This window comes from Grammomys surdaster, unplaced genomic scaffold (assembly GCF_004785775.1).
Source record: "Grammomys surdaster isolate TR1022 unplaced genomic scaffold, NIH_TR_1.0 125612, whole genome shotgun sequence".
NCBI lineage: Eukaryota > Metazoa > Chordata > Mammalia > Rodentia > Muridae > Grammomys > Grammomys surdaster.
Genome location: NW_021620455.1, coordinates 816,852 through 833,585, shown reverse-complemented (window position 1 = coordinate 833,585; position 16,734 = coordinate 816,852).

The window sequence follows — 16,734 nt, the reverse complement described above, 5'->3', positions numbered from 1 at the left end:
CTTCCTTTCTTTCTTTCTTTCTTTCTTTCTTTCTTTCTTTCTTTCTTTCTTTCTTTCTTTCTCTTTCTTTCTTTCCTTCTTTCCTTCTTTCTTTCTTTCTTCCTTCCTTTCTTTTTTCTTTTCTTTCTTTCTTTCTTTCTTTCTTTCTCTTTTCTTTTGGCATTTGAGAAGGCTATGCTGCATTACAGTCATACTTTGAAATTCTGTAACAACCCAGGTGTGTTTGCACATCTTAGTTGCCACAAGCATACCCAATGAGGCATCTACTATAGAGTGCTATGCTCTGGTCCCTTGGTAGAAGGATTTGCTCTTCCCTTGGCTGTGCTGCCTATCTATTGGTAGTTGATGGCTCCTTCAACTCACCATTTGGAATAAGTGATGCAAAAGGAGAACCTGGAGTTCTCTGCTATGAGTTTCTAGGTCACCAGGCTCCTAGTCAGCTACCTCTGCTTCTCTCTAGTGTTTCTTATATTGGTTTTACAGTACAAAGACCACACTAACAGAAGGGAAAACACATGCATTGTCCATGTCTTCCCAGACACACAGTCTTGATGTAGCTTTTTAATCAAAGAAGAAATCTTAGGCTTGCAGTTAACCATTACTTCAAGCACACAGTAGATGTGATTTAAAATTCTCCAGTGTCCTTCTCAAGGTGGATCTCAAACCTTATATTAGTGATCTCGGAGCCCATCACCCAGTGTGAAGAAACAGTACCTCCTGGACCCCAGGGAATGGCTATCTTCAGGATGTGTTGCAAAGCCTTGAGCTGTGTAGGTCCAACTGGCCTGGCTAGTTTATTTGAGACATAAGAATGAGCAGTAACTGAGCTGAAAAGATGGCATATAAAGTTACGTGCTGCAAAGCCCAATGAGCTGAGGTCCATCCTTAGAACTCACCTGGTAGAAGAAAATTCCAATTCTGCAAGCTATCCTTTGACCTTCACATGCTCACAAAGAAATTAAATGCAAGACAAATGTAATAACTACTATCCTGGAGAAGCCTAGAAAATAAATGCGAAGAAGAAGAAGAAGAAGAAGAAGAAGAAGAGGAGGAGGAGGAGGAGGAGGAGGAGGAGGAGGAGGAAGAGGAGGAGGGGGAAGGAAACAGGAAAAGAAAAGAAAGGAAAAGAAAGGAAAGGAAAAGAAAAAAGAAGAGAAGAAAAGAAAAGAGAAAAAGAAAAACTTGCTGCTGAGCCTGAGAAGTTGAACTTTGGACCCACATGGTAGAAGGAGAGAACCAACTCCTACAAGTTGTCCTCTGACTACTACATACACACCATGACATCTGTGGGCCTACACAGATGCATGTGGACACACAAACACACACATACACACACACTACAATAATAAATAAATATAAAACATTTTTATTGGTAAGTAAAGATTTGCATGCCATGAGCACAGGATGGGTCTGGGAGCTATCAGGAGCAGATCACCAGAAAACAGAAAGGGTTCCTCATGCTGCGCAGGGGAGGGCCAGAGTGCCTCCCAAATTAGGGATGGAGGGCAGAGACTGTCAGTGCAGCAGGCCAGCTCTGAGAAGCCTGGAGAACCCCTGGCCAGGCCATAGCAAGTCTCCCCCTTCCCCCGACCCTGAATACTCTCATCTCTCGATCTTCAGTTCCTGCAGTCTGGCTCTGTGTGGGCTGAGGCAACCAGCAGCAGTCAGAGGCTGGGTGCCAGCTGGGATCACAGCCTGGGTCCCCTGTCCCAGCTTCAGAGCTCTGCACCAACCAGGACTAATGGCAGAGGACAGTGGGTGCAATGTCACTGTGGTGACCAGTTTGAAAGTCTTGAATGAGGGTGAGAACAGTTGCTTTATCACAACCACAAGACAAACCCAGGAAGCCCTCTTTTCACAAAAACCTTCTGTTATTAGTATTTTGCAAATATAGTTTAGGAGAGACTGCTACTGTGGTTGGTTTACTGTATTATTAATTTTTTGTCAAAAGTAGCTAGAAAAGATACATGTATCCTTTAAGTACAATGCTCATTCATAAAGCAGAACTGGGATGGGAACTTGGGGATGAGAAGCCAGGAGCTAACAGCCTCAGAGCTGCTCCCAGCTGGTACAGGAGAGCTGAGGATAATGTGACCCCTGAATCTCAAACCTTTACCCTTGAAATTACTTTCTAGCAAATAAAATGGGGGAGGCTTGCTTAGTGCAGATAAGGACACTTCCTCACACAGGGAGTCTGAGCCTGTGTTCAGTGTGTCTGCTTGGTTGAGGAAGTATGGGTATAGATACCACACAGGCTGACACTTGTTCTGATGACAAATTTCTAATAACAAGCAACCAAAGACTAATTCCTGGTATGCAGCCTAAGAGGACTTACTGCTTCAGAGTTGGGTCCCTTGGCTTGGGAGCACTGATGCCAGCCTCTGGCAGGAATAAAATGGCCCGTGGTTCCCTTGAACCACTTTCTTCATTAGTGTGGGCTTGCGTTTGCAAAGCTTACTACTCACCACTCAAGTTTGATTTTTGCCTACTTTTATAAACGAGTACATATCATTTAGTTGTCAATAAAAACATACTTAGAGTTACAAATATCTGTATTGGTAAGTTTTTACATGAAAGTATCATTGTTATTATCAATCAAAACCTCTGCCTTTTTATCTATGGAAACATTTCCCATAGTTCTCTGCCTTTTTATCTGTGGGAACAATTTGTTTTAGATATGTTTAGTTCTGTTTCACTTGAGACAGGATTCTGCCATGTACCCCTGGCTGACCTGGAACTCTCCATGTAGCCCGGGTTGGCTTTGAACTTGACACCTATCTGCCTCAGTCTCCTGAGTGCTGGGACTCTAGGCATGTACCTGCATGTTCAATGAGTTGGACTGAGTGTGAAATATCCCACACAAACTCATGTTTAAACACTTAGTTCCCAATTGGGGGTACTGTTTAGGGGTGTGTGCAACATTTTGTGTGATGGACCTAGCTGGTGGACTTGAATCACAGGGGCAGGACTAGAGGGTTATAGCTGCCTTGGTGTGACCTGGGGTCTCTGTTTTTCCTGGTCAGCAGGCCAGATGGAAGCAGGTTACATGACAGTCACATGAGTAGCTTCCTCTGTCATATATTGCCTGCCATGAAACTGCATTTCCTCAAACCTTGAGCCAAAATAAATCCTTCCTTTATGCTACTTGAACCCGGTATTTTATCATTGAGGAAAGTAAGGAACAGTCTCATTTTTGGATAAAGTGTTTTTCTTCAATATAACATTTCTCAGGCACACAGTTCTCGCAGCAGAAGAAACTCCACTAGTTTAAGGCAAAGGGTAAATGGCTAGGTTTGAACACTCACCAAACATAGGGATATTATCTGTGTTGGGTAGAATAATGATGTTCCAATATTGTCCACAGCTCTGAAGATGACTGCGACTGTGTCACATCACACAGCAGTACTACACAGACGACTAAGGACCTGGATATCAGGCAGCCCCATCTAGCCATGTACGTCCCAAAGAGCGAGTATCTTCCACACAAGGGTCAGGCAGATGGGCATAAGAAGGACTTGCTGGCCAGGTAGTGGTGGGGCACACCTTTAATCCTTGCTCTCATGAGGCAGAGGCAGGTGGATCTCAGTGAGGTGTAGGCCAGCCTGGTCTACAGAGCAAGTTCCAGGATAGCCAGGGCTACACAGAGAAACCTTGTCTCAAAAACAAAAAACAAACAGAAACTTGCTGTCTCTGAGGAGGTGACCCTAATCAAGTACTGGCACATGCCTCTAGGTAATACAGAGCAAGGGAAGAGGGCCTCAAACTTATGACCAAGCCTTATAATAAACACTGGGTGGCAGGTCCCAGAAGATGGCTCAGCTGGTAAAGATGCTAGCTACCCAAGCCTGACAACCTCAATTTGATCCCCAGAACCCATGAAAAAGTCTAGATTCAGTGGCATGCATTTCTAATCCCAGGGTAAAATGGGAGACAGAGAGAGGAGAATCACGCACAGCTCATCTGGAGTGCACTGCATGGTAACAGAAACAAGAGAGACTCTGCTTCAAAGCAAAGCAGGAAGGGAGCACTGACCACCTCTCTGTTATACTCTGGCTTCCATACATGCATGTGTATTCACACACACAGAGAATGGAATCTTCCAGCACGTGGGCTTTTCAACAGACACTGATTGTGTGCTAGCTTCTCTGTAGGCAGCACAAAAGCAAAGCATTTTGACAAGGGTGCCTACATCAGTCAGCAGAAGCTGGTCAGCCTTTCCAACACACAGTACTGAAGAACCTGCAGATCCAGGTGCAGAACAATACATCTAGCTGGACCTAGCCTCTACCGTATACAACTAAAACAGATCCAATCTTCAAGGTAAACCCACGAAACTCCTAGACCAGTGGTCCTCAACCTATGGGTCATGATCCCATTAGGTCAAAGGTCAAATGCCCTTTTCATGGAGTTACCATCAAAAAACAGTTAATTTACATTAAGATTCATAACAGTAGCAAAAATACACTTATGAAGTAGCAACCAAAATAATTTTATGGTTGTGGGAGGGGTTACCACAACATGGGGAACTGCTTTAAAGGGGTGCAGCATTAGGAAGGTTGAGAATCCACTGTCTTAGAAGATAATGTAGGGCAAAAGCTTTGTGATATTTGGAGTTAGTGATTAGTTCTCTGACACTAAAGCAGAGAAAATTAGACAAATTGGACTGGACCAAAACCTTCCATGCATCAAAGAGTGAAAAGGCCCACAGAAGGAGAGAGAGCATTGGCAGATCACTGACCTCATGAGGTTGCTATCCACAGTGTGTGGGTGGTTTCCACTGCACAATGAGAAAGCACATATCTTACTTAAGTGGGTAAAGAATTAGAACAGATATTCCTCTAAAGAAGACAGCCAACAGTCATCAAGCGCATGGAAAGATGCTCAGAGTGGCTAACTGTCTCTGGAAATAAACAAAACCACCAAGAGATGCCACCTGATGCAACTAATTAGGATGATTGCTGTCAAAAATAAATTAGTGCAGGGAAGGACATGAGGAATTGGCACCTTGTGCATTACTGATGCCAATGTAAATGGTGTGGCTGCTACGGAGTGCAGTCTGGCAGTTCCTACAAAATTAAAAATAGAATTGTTGTGGGCCCCGGAAACTCCACTTCTGGGCACACACTCAGGAGGATTGAAAGTAGGATCTTGAAGAGATATCTGCACACCTTAGTGTATAGTGGCATCACTCATAACAGCCTAAAGGTGGACGCTGCCAGAGAACCCATCTACAGGCGAGCCATTGTAGTTCACAGGTGAGCAAGAATGTCAGTGTATTAGTTACTTTTCCTGGTGTTGTGACAAAAACAACTTAAGAATGGGTTTCTTCTGATTCACGTTTAAGAAGAGAAATGGGGAAGGGAAGGTTTCCTGACAGATGTATGAAGTGGCTGGTCACATGGTCATAAAGAAAACAGGAGGTAGGGCTGAACAATAAAATCTCTAAGTCCGCTCCCACTGACCCACTGACCCATTGACCCACTGCCTCCACCAAGCCTCTACTTTATGCTGCTTCTACAGTCTTCCAAATCATAGCTACCAGCTGAGGCCCAGTGTTCAAACGTGAGCCTATGAAGGACACTTTCCATATGAACTACAACAGTTACTCAACCTTAGAAGGGGAAAAAATGAGAGCATGTGTCACAACATGGTTGGGCTTGAAGACATTGTGTTGAGTGAAAAAGCCACCACAAAAAGACACTGTGCGTGGAAATTCACTCACAGGAGGTACTGAAGTGTCAGCCTCACCGGGACAGAGAGTGAGACAGCGTTGCGGAACTGGCCAGGAGATGTTTCAGTTTTTCAAGATGAAAAGGCCCTGGAGATCAGCAGCACAGCAAAATGGATCTATTAAACACACTGAGTCATGAGATTATGAATTGTGATGATAAAGTCTATCTTCCATGCATCTTGACAATTAAAAGCTTAAGCAGTGGTATTTCTGAGTGTCCCACAAGATTATCTTTACTCTCGTTTGTACATAAATAGTCAAACCTACCAGCTCAGATTCTATCTTGGGAAGCACGCAGTTAACTATTGGCACATGTGCTTAAATGAATATCTTTCAGACCTAAAACCACAGTTGTCAAGTTGATATAAAACTAGTTAGCACAACTAGCATATTCTATGCTTACACAGAAGGTAGGGACTGTCCCAGGACAAACATGTGGACATCAGTCTGGAGACCACCAGGAACTAATTCAATGAGCGAGTAAAAAAAACGCAGAGCCTCCAGGACAGCAGCTCTCTTGCACCGTGGATGACCCTGATCTGCCAGCTTTGGGCTCTAACACATGCACTGCCTTGCTTTAAACTATAAGCACATGCAATTGTTCATCATAGCAATAGAAATGAGTCCAGACAGTGGCAGAAGCAGGGTTGTGTGATGCTACAGCTGTCCCTTGTAGGTGGTGTCACACATTGTACAGAGCCATCTGCAAACCACCCCCACTTTCCAGTTCCTCAGGCAGCAGGTCACCGTGTAAAGATGCAGGGGTTGCTGGGATAGGGAAGATAACAGAGCAGGCTGGGACCAACATTTGGGTCATTTCTGCGTGCAAGGCCTGCACTTGCTCCCTCACGGCTCTCCTAGCCCTGTGCTTGCCCAACTCTGCAGCCTGATGAACATATACCAGCGTGCCAAGGGCAACTTGGTTTGCTGTAGTTAATACTCAGACTCAGAGAGAGGCCCACGAACCACAACATGTATGTTAGCAACAGAAAACAATCTGTCTGGAAGTTCTGAAAAATACATGCTTAATATAGACCTAGAAAGGAAACAACTGTTTCTAACAGGGAAAAAGATAATTTCTTTATTCTAAATAATGCAAGTTTGCTACCTCATGGGTTGAGAGAACCTCATTAATGCCCAGATGATTGAAAAAGAGTACAGAGTCCTGGAACAGACCCTACCTTCTATGTAAGCATAGGATATGCTAGCTGTGCTGGCTAGTTTTATGTCAAGGGAAACTTGACTGAGAAAATGCCTCTATAAAATCTGGCTGTAGGGCATTTTCTTAATTAGTGTTTGATGGGGAAGGCCCAGCCTATTGTGAGTGGTAAAATCCCTGGGCTGGTGATCCTGGGTGCTATAAGAAAGCAGGCTGAGCAAGCCATGATGAGCAAGCCAGTCAGCAGCACACTATGGTCTCTGCATCAGCTCCTGCCTCCAGGTTCCTGCCATGCTTGGGTCCCTGCCCTCAGTGCTTCTGACGATAAGCTGTTGTCATTCATTTGGTACTGTGAGTGAAATAAACCATTTCTTCCTAAGTTGCTTTTGGTCATGGTGTTTCATCACAGTAAAAATAACCCAACTAAGACACTAGACAATGAGCGAATAAGAAACATAGTCCATAACATGGAGAGGGCTGGCTGGCTGATGAGAGAGGAAAATAACCCCACCGATGTGTTTTCCTACTGCAAAACTCCAAGTGGATTAATGAGAACTGAGGGCGGGGGAGATATCAAAGCATGAAAGCTGTTGGGACCAAGTGAGCATTCATCAAAGCTCTGGAGAGAAGAGCCTTTCCAGGCTTAAACAAGATGAAAGGGATTCACACGGGAAAGATCAATAACTTCCACATTACGTATCTTTATTATAGATGTGCAGTGCAATTAGGGAGCTGAGAACAGTGGGGATCAGGCTTGCAGGAATGCACCGGAAAGTATCTGCAGCATGTTAACAAGCTGGAGGAGGGGAACTCCACCTTACTAGACACACTTCCACACGGGATAGTTTACAGAAAAGTGAGGTTGAATTGATTGTGAAAGCTCGTGATAAGGCAGCTAGAGAGATGGGTCAGTGGGAAGAGCATTTGCTGCTTTCGGAGGGCTGGAGTTTGGTTCAAGCACCCATGTGAGGAGGCTCACCACTACTTGTAACCCAAGATCCAAGGCATTCAACAATCTCTTCTTCTGGGCCCGTGGGCACCCACGTATGTGTGACATTCATCCACACAGACACTTGCTTACACATAAATAAAAATAAAATAAAGGGGCAGGGCAGTAGGGGTGGGGCCGGTGCACACCTCAGATCTCTGATCTGCCTGGTCTGCAGAGCAAGTTCCAGAACATCCAGGGACACATATAAAGACCCTGCTGCAAATAAAAAGTAAAAAAATATAAACAAAAAGATGAACAAAGAGAAACAAACAAGCAAGCAAGCAGTAGAAGAAAGATCAGTTGGTAGAGTGCTTGTCCAACATACACAAGCCCTAGGGTTGAATTCCAAGCACCGCATAAGTCTGGTATGGACTTTAATTCCAATGCTTGGAAGATGGAGTCAGAAGGATCAGATGTTCAAGGCCATCCTGGTCACCATGAAATGCTGCCTCATATATATACACATATATGAGAGCTGAGTGTGATGGTGTGCACTTATGCTCCCAGAACTCAAGACAGGAGCTGAGGCAAAAACATAACAGCCCTGAGGAACATAGCAAAACTCTGTCTCAAAAAAAAATGAGTATATAGCTCAGTGGTAGATCATTTGTGTAATATGCATGAGGTGATTGGTTCCAATTCCAGCTAACACACACACACACACAGGGAGGGGGGAATTGATCATGAGAATAACTGCTTCTGCTTAAGATTTAGGAAATCACAAGATAATGTCTTCCTGAAAAGGCACATAATCTACAAAATGCCATCTGTCCTTCTGCCCACTGAAGAGTTTAAAGGATCTCAGGGGCTGAATCCCCATGACAAATGGAGAACTTGGCCACAAGACTTCCAGAGCATGGGAGAAAGACCTGAGTAAAAAGAATCCAGATGAAATGCCAACAATCAGATATGGCTAGCACATTGGGAATCCAGACTATGTTCCTCCTGAGAGATTCATACCATGCACCCACCAGAGAGACAGAGCTCAGACACTGGAAGATCTGGAGTGCACAGCAAGGCCAGCCACCACTGGGGACAGCATGAAACCCTTCTTACCTCCCAGAGCCTGTCTCTTGAACATTGCAAAAGCCCTAAGCCTCTGGGAAGAGGGTACCTGTGCCACTGAGGGTGTGAAAGTCAGTTCCTCCATCTTACTGATCCAGGAACCAGATAATGGAAGGGAATGCAGCAATAAACACTGCTAGACAAAGGAAATCCTCTTTGGCCAGAGTCTGTGGTGGCTCGAATATGCTTGGCCCAAGGGAGTAGCACTATTAGGAGGTATGACCTATTAGGAGGTGTGGCCTTGTTGGAGGAAGTGTATCACTGTGGGGGTGGGCTTTGAGACCCTTCTCCTAGCTGCCTGGAAGTCAGTCTTCTGTTTGCCATTGGAACAAGATGTAGAACTCTCAGCTCCTCCAGCACCATGCCTGCCTGAATGTTGCCATGCTTCCTGTCATGATGATAATGGACTGAACTTCAGAACCTGTAAGCCAGGCCCAATTAAATGTTGTCCTTTATAAGAGTTGACTTAGTCATGATGTCTTTTCACAGTAATGGAAACCCTAAGACAGAATCCATTGACAAGTCAATGGATTGACATGACAGTCAAGCAGGTAGAGCTGGCTGCTGCCAGGGTATGTAGAAAGACTCATACACAATAGGTAGAGATACAGAAGCATTCCAGCTGCTTCAGAAACAGCAAAGGCATGCCTCAGTTGTTGGCATTTCATCTGGATTCTTCTTACTCAGGTCTTTCTCCCGAGCTCTGAAGGTCTTGTGGCCAGGTTCTCCAGGTTCTCCATTTGTCACAGGGATTCAGCACCCTGGGATCCTTTAAGCTCTTCAGTGGGCTGGAGAATAAATGGGATTTTATAGATTAAGAGAGTAGGGAACCCAGCACTTGGGAGGCAGAGGCAGGTGGATTTCTGAGTTCAAGGCCAGCCTGGTCTACAGAGTGAGTTTCAGGACAGCCAGAGCTACACAGAGAAACCCTGTCTTGAAAAACAAAACAAAAAGAGTAGGGAACACTGAAAACACTGTTCTCAATGACAGAAGTTAGGCACGAAGCACAACATTTAAGGTTCCTTTTACATGAAATGTTCAGAATGGGTGAAGCCATGGAGGCAGGAAATAGAGTGGTGGTCACTGTGGCTGGGCAGGCAGAGATTGTATGTGACTGCCAAAGGGTTCAGAGTTCAGAATTGATAGACATAGTCTTAATTTATAAATGTTAAATATCAGGAATTTTATTTACATAAATAAACTGCATGGTATGTGCATTGTACATTATTAAAGTGATTCCTAAAAGTGAAAAGGAGAAATTGAGTCTTTTCCAGGCAAACACAAGTTGAAAGGGCTTTCTACATTGGATAAAGCTGCACACAAACAATGCTGAAGGAAGTCACCTGGGCAGAAATGGATGAATGGAAGCCAAACCTACACATAACCCAACGCTGCCCAGGGTAGCAAACATGAGGGTGGATGTCAAAGGAGGCTTTATTCCAACTTTTCACCCTTGAGAGAGTAGGTCAGAGTAGAGCCATAAAGGCACTGTGGAAATGACAATATACAGAAAACACCAGATAAAACAGCTGAAGTAGGGGGGGGGGGGGCAGCTCAGGAAGGACTGTGGTGAGCTAGTGATTTTAAAACTTTAAGCAAGCACTAAAAAAACTAAACAAGAAAGGTGTGATTGACATAGTGGCAGAGAGGCAGAATGACATCCTAAAAATACTCAGCCCAAAAGAAAGAGAGAGAGAGAGAGAGAGAGAGAGAGAGGGAGAGAAGGAAGAGGAAGAGGAGGAGGAAGAGGAGGAGGAAGAGGAAGAGGAGGAAGGAAGGAAGGAAGGAAGGAAGGAAGGAAGGAAGGAAGGAAGGGGAAGATGAGATGACGCACATAGAAAATAGAAAGAGAAAAAAAACAGTTAAATCCAATGCATATCACCAAATCTTATACAAAATAATATAACTACATAAGACACTTTCAGGCTCTACTTTTTAAAAGCCAAGAATCTGGTTTATGCCATCTACAACGTACTTCAAAACAAAGGTCAAGAGTTCAACGGTATCCTTGACTGTAGCTCAGACTCAAAGCCACAGAACCAGAGGCTGAGAGAAGGCTCCGTGGTTAGGAGTGCACGCTGCTCTTGCAGAGGACCCAGGTTCAGATTCCAGCACCCAGGTGGAGCAGCTCACAATCACCTGTAACTCCAGCTCCAGGGGATCTAACACCCTCTTCTAGGCTCTGAGGATACCCAAAGGCACATGTTCAAGTGGACACACAAACACAAGTAAAAACAAAATAAATCCTTTTAAGAAAAAAATCCCAAAACTTCAAAACAAAACAGCCCCCTTCGACTTTAAGCCATAGATCAAAGAAAAGAACAGGCACAGCAATGGAGCCAAGGGAGACCCTGAAGTGGCTTCTTTCCTGTTAGACAAGGTTTGGTTTGAGAGCAAGGAGGGTACCAGGGACCAGGAAGGGCACTCTATGACAATAAAGCAACTACCTCATCAAGGAAATAGAGCAGTCCTAACTGTGTGTGCTCCAAAGTACATAGCTTCAAAATTACCTAGGACAAAAGCTAACAGAAACAGTAGAAACAGCTGCATCTGTGGTTACAGTGGCATATTTAACCTTGGTGAGATGAAATGAATACACAGATGTGCGTCAGGATGTGGAAGACCTCAAAATTATCAACCAACGCGACCTAACTGACTTCCGTGTAATTACCTTCAAACTGTAGTGTGTTGGGTAATAAGCAAATATAAATACTAATTAAATTAATGAAATGACCCAATGTATGTTATCTGGGTAAAAAGAAACTGAATTGGGGATATGTACAAGAAAGATATTAACTGTGCATGTGTTTGAGACAAGTTCTCATGTAGCCCAAGCTGGTCCCAAAGTAATTCTAGACACAAGGGTGGCCTTGAGCTCCTGATCTTCCTGCCTCTACCTCCCATGTCCTGGGTTACAGATGTGTGCCACCTCATCCAATTAATTATCTTAAAATTTAAACAACAGCAACTACAACTTCTAAGTAATTCATAGACAAAAAAAGATTACCAATGAAGAAATTGGAAAATATTTTTGAGCTGAGTAAAAAATATAAACACAGAATACCAAGACTTATGGGACACATTAAAGATAGGAATGAAGAGGAAACATTGTGACAGTAAATTAGTTTATTTATTAATTGTACATTTTTAGTTAAACAAATTCTTATGTTGGGGGGCCGGCAATATGGCTCAGTTGGTAAAAGAACTTCCCACCAAACCTAATGACCTGAATTCAATTCCTGGGACACAAATGGTGGAAGGAGACAATTGGTTCCACAAGTTGTTCTCTGACTTCCACATGCATGCTATAACATGTGGCATGTGGCCAGTGTGCATCCACACGCAAACATACAACTCAGTCAGTCAGTCAGTCAGTCAGTCAGTCAGTCAGTCAATAGCATACAAATTTTAAATAAAAATAAGAAAGTCTTTTAAAAATGTCTATGCTGAAACACAAAAAGATCTCTAATGGTGCTCAAATCCTCCTCTGATAAGAACATAGAAAAAAGAAAAGTAAATAATGCAGAAAGGCTGGCAGAAATCAATATATGTGAAAACAGGAAAATTAAACCAAAATATTTTTTAAAAATACAATAATATTGATAAACATCTGTTAAAACTGATGAACTAAAAAGACGAAACAATACCAATATCAGGAGGAAAGAGGAGTGTCACCACATCCCCTGTGACCAATCTCTTAAAATCCTGCAGAGGAGGATGCTCACTGGCAACTAACTGGAGTAGCTTTTCCTGTGTTAAAGGAAGCTCTCAGCACAGAGGCATCTGCTAGTGAAACGTGCCAATAGTTTAAAGTGTTGTGGTATCAAGTCTGTATTAGCAGCTTAAAAAGGAAGAGAGAGAGAGAGAGAGAGTATTTCCCAAGTCATCTCATGAGGCCAGCCCATCCAGACACTAAAACTAGGCTGAGGGGATGGCTCAGTCAGTGAGCATGGTGACCTGAGTTCAATCCTTAGAAGCCATGTAAACATCTAGGCATGGTGGTGTGTGATTATAATCTAGGTGCTGGGGAGGCAGAGACCAACAGATCCCTTAGACTTGTTGTCCAGACAACATAACCTAACTGGTGAGCTTGAGGCCAGCAAAAGACACTGTCTCAAAAAAATAAAGTGGGCAGCTCCTAAAGAATGGCACCTGAGGCTGATTGCTGGTATCCATGCACAAAGACACACACACACACACACACACACACACATACACAGCAAAAATATTCCAAAAAAGAGAATATCCCTCATGAGGATGGATTTCAAACCTCTTAACAAAACTAGCTACTCAAACTCAACATTTGATCTCATGGAGACATATTAAAGATAAGGAAAATTGGTTAAATATTTTCAAATGAATCCATTCCACATATCACTATATCAATATACTGAAAAATAAGCACCTCAAAAGATGTAGAAGTCTCTGAAAACATTCCAAATCCATCCACAAAAAAAGATTTTCAGAAAATGAAGAATGGAAGAAACCAGCCTCAGCTTGATAAATGCCAGCTACCGTAACCGTAGCTGTGCTTTGAGGTGGCTCAGTGGGTGAAGGCACCTGCCGCCAAGCCTCACCTCCTGAGTTCCAGCTCAGGGACCCACATGGTAGAAAGAGAGAACCAGCTCCTACAGGTTACCTTCTGACTTCCACATGTGCACCTTGCCATGTGTGCATGTCCCCTCAATGAGGTAAATAAATAGAGTGTAAAGATTAGAGCTAACAGCCCATTTGAAGAGCCATTTTCGTTTCTCTAGAACAGAAACCAATGCAAGAGCCTCTCTCCTTATTACTTCTGCCCAGAATTGTAGGGGGGTGCACTAAAGGCCATGCCAAATGGAGATAGACTCCCCAGGGTGTGATCATCTACATACAAGGACTAAAGCGTCTACCAGGAGCACATATGTGAGTTTGGAAAGTTTAAATGATAGAAGGTCAAAGAGAAAAATAAAATATGTTTATCAATTCTGTTTACCATTGTACTTCTATACTACAGTAACAATCTTACCTCAATACGATTCCATACACTTAGCACCAAAATAAAATGAAATGCTTAGGTATAAATATAACTAGGTGTTACAATATTTGTGTACTTGGAGCTAGGAAGCCATTCATGAGAGGAAATGAAAGAACCCTGAGTATACTGAGAAACAAGCCATGTCCATGCACTGAGGAACTTGATGAGGATAAGCTGCTGTTTTCCAAAATACAATATAGACTGAAGAGAGTCCCAAAGAAAATCCTAAACAACCTGCTTCTAAATAAAAATGTAGGAAAAGAGGCATCTAAATTACCCAAGCAATTCTGGAAAACAAAGAGCCAATGTTGACTTAGAAATTTCTACCTGATTTCACATCTACAATAAAGCTATAGCAACCATGGAAGTATGGCTTTGCATAAGGACTAGTGGAGAGAGAGAGAGAGAGAGAGAGAGAGAGAGAGAGAGAGAGAGAGAGAGAGAGAGAGAGAGAGAGAGAGAGAGAGCCGGAGGGAGGGGAGGGGGAGAGAGAGAAAAGGAAGGAAGGAAGGAAGGAAGGAAGGAAGGAAGGAAGGAAGGAAGGAAGGAAGGAGAAATGTCCTCATACTATGTCATCACTGATTTATGATGAAGGGCTTAAAAGACCCTGATGGTTGGTCTTGTCAACTTGGTGGGATTTGTAGTCATCTAGGGGCATCACCTCTAGGTGTCTATGAGAGTGTTTCCAGAGGTATAAATGAGGCAGGAGGACCCACTATTGAATGTGTGCAGCACTGACCTATAGAATGGGGTCCCAGAAGGAAGGGAAAGAAAGAGGAGAAGCCAGCTGTTGGCCACCATTTGTCTCTCCGCTTCCTGACTGAATGCAGCATGACCATGTTGCTGTGCTTTCCCTGTCATGACGGACCGGACCCTCTCTTTAAACCTTAAGCTAAATGAACCCATATTCTTTCCTTAATTTCTTTGGCCAGGTACTTTGTCATAAAAATGACTAACTACTGTAAATTTAACAAAAAAGTAGCCTTTTCATCATGTTAGGACCGTATACATCTCCAGGATATATCACACCACGCCATGAACGTCAGAGACCACCTAGATGAACGCAAAGGTAAAGATGCAAACAGGTAGTATCTCCGGAATTCTGGACCAGGGAAAGATTGCTTAGGACAAAAACATTGTGGGAACATAAACTGGGATGGTAATGCTGAAATCCCAGCATTTGGGAAGCTGAGGCAGAGAGAGAGATACCAAGATCCAAACCATCCTGGACTGCTCAGCAAGGCTCTATGGTGGGTGGGTAGAGAGAAGGGGGTGAAGGGAGAAGCGGAGAGAGGAGGGAAAGAGGGAGCTGGAGGACAAGAGAAGACCCTTGCCGATCCATGAACAGAAGAGATGGCCTGGAACATTCCAGTGACCAGCTTTCCAACCCAGCTCTCCTTTCTTCCTTTAATGTCCCAGGTAGGGCCTCTGTCCTTGGCGTCATTTCCTTCTTGCGCTGAGGTCAAAGTCGTAGAGTAAGCAACCAAATCCACGCCACTGCCAAGAGTACTTTTTAATAAACTGTAGTGTGATTTGCCAGCTGGCACTGCCGGAAGCTGACCACAGAAACCTAAGGTTAGCATTCAGGGTTAGCACTGTGCAATCACGGGAAGCCACTTCAAACACGCCCTTGAATTTCAGGAACTATCCCAGTCTTAACTCTTTTCAGTGAGAGAGTTTGTCGGGGGCCCATGAAGGTCACTGGGGGCTCTGTAAGGGGAGGGAAGCACACGAAGGCCTCTCCACCTCTGACTCTCCTCCCACAGCCAAGGTGACACTGGATTTTAGCTTAATGCAGAGTAGATGATGGTGTGGCCCTGGGAATGTGTGTATCACACGGACACGGGGCTCCTTCACAGCACAGACCCTGTTGGCTGGGCTGTTCCACAGCTGACCCTGACTGTGTGTTCACACAGATTTCTAGCAGAGACTTCAAACTCTAGAATTCCTTGGGATCAAAGCCAGCTACAACCAGAATGCAAAGTGATGGAGTATAAAAAGATTCAGGGCTAGCGGGATGGCTCAGTGGGTAAAGATACTTTCTAAGCAAGCCTGGAGACCTGAGGTTGATCCCTGGATCCCACTTAAAAGTGGAAACAACCCATTCCTCAAAGGTGTCCTCTGACTTGCACATGCACACCTACCATGCTGTGGACACACACACACACAAGCATATAAGCACAATAAATTACATTTTTATTGGTTTTGTTGTTGATGATGTTTGTTTTGAGACAGTCTCATTTTGTAGGTTGGCCAGGAACTGTCAGCTATCCTCCTGCCTTAGTCTCCTGAGTGCTGGAGTTACAGGTGTGCTGTGCTGGTTAATGTTAATTGTCAACTTGACAGACTTGAAAATCACCTGGGAGACAAATCTCTGAGCCTGCTTAAAGGGGATTATTTTGATTATGCCAACTGAAGTGGAAAGATCCATCTTAACTGTTAGTAGGATGGTCCCCTGATCAGGGGATCCCATATTGTAAATAAATAAATAAATAAATAAATAAATAAATAAATAAATAAAACAATTTTAAAAAATGGAGTCAGCAAGCTGAACCCTTGGGTTCACCACGCCTGCCAATTTACTGCAGGTGCATCACAACCAGAGGCTGCAAGCTCCCACTGCTGGGACTTCCCCACTGTGGTGGACTTTTGAACTGTGAGACAAAGTAAACCTTTCCTCCCATAGATGTTTTTGTTGGGGTAATGTTACAATGACAGGAAAAATAAGCAAGATATTCTTATCTCTGCTCTTGGCTCAGAAAGCATTTAAA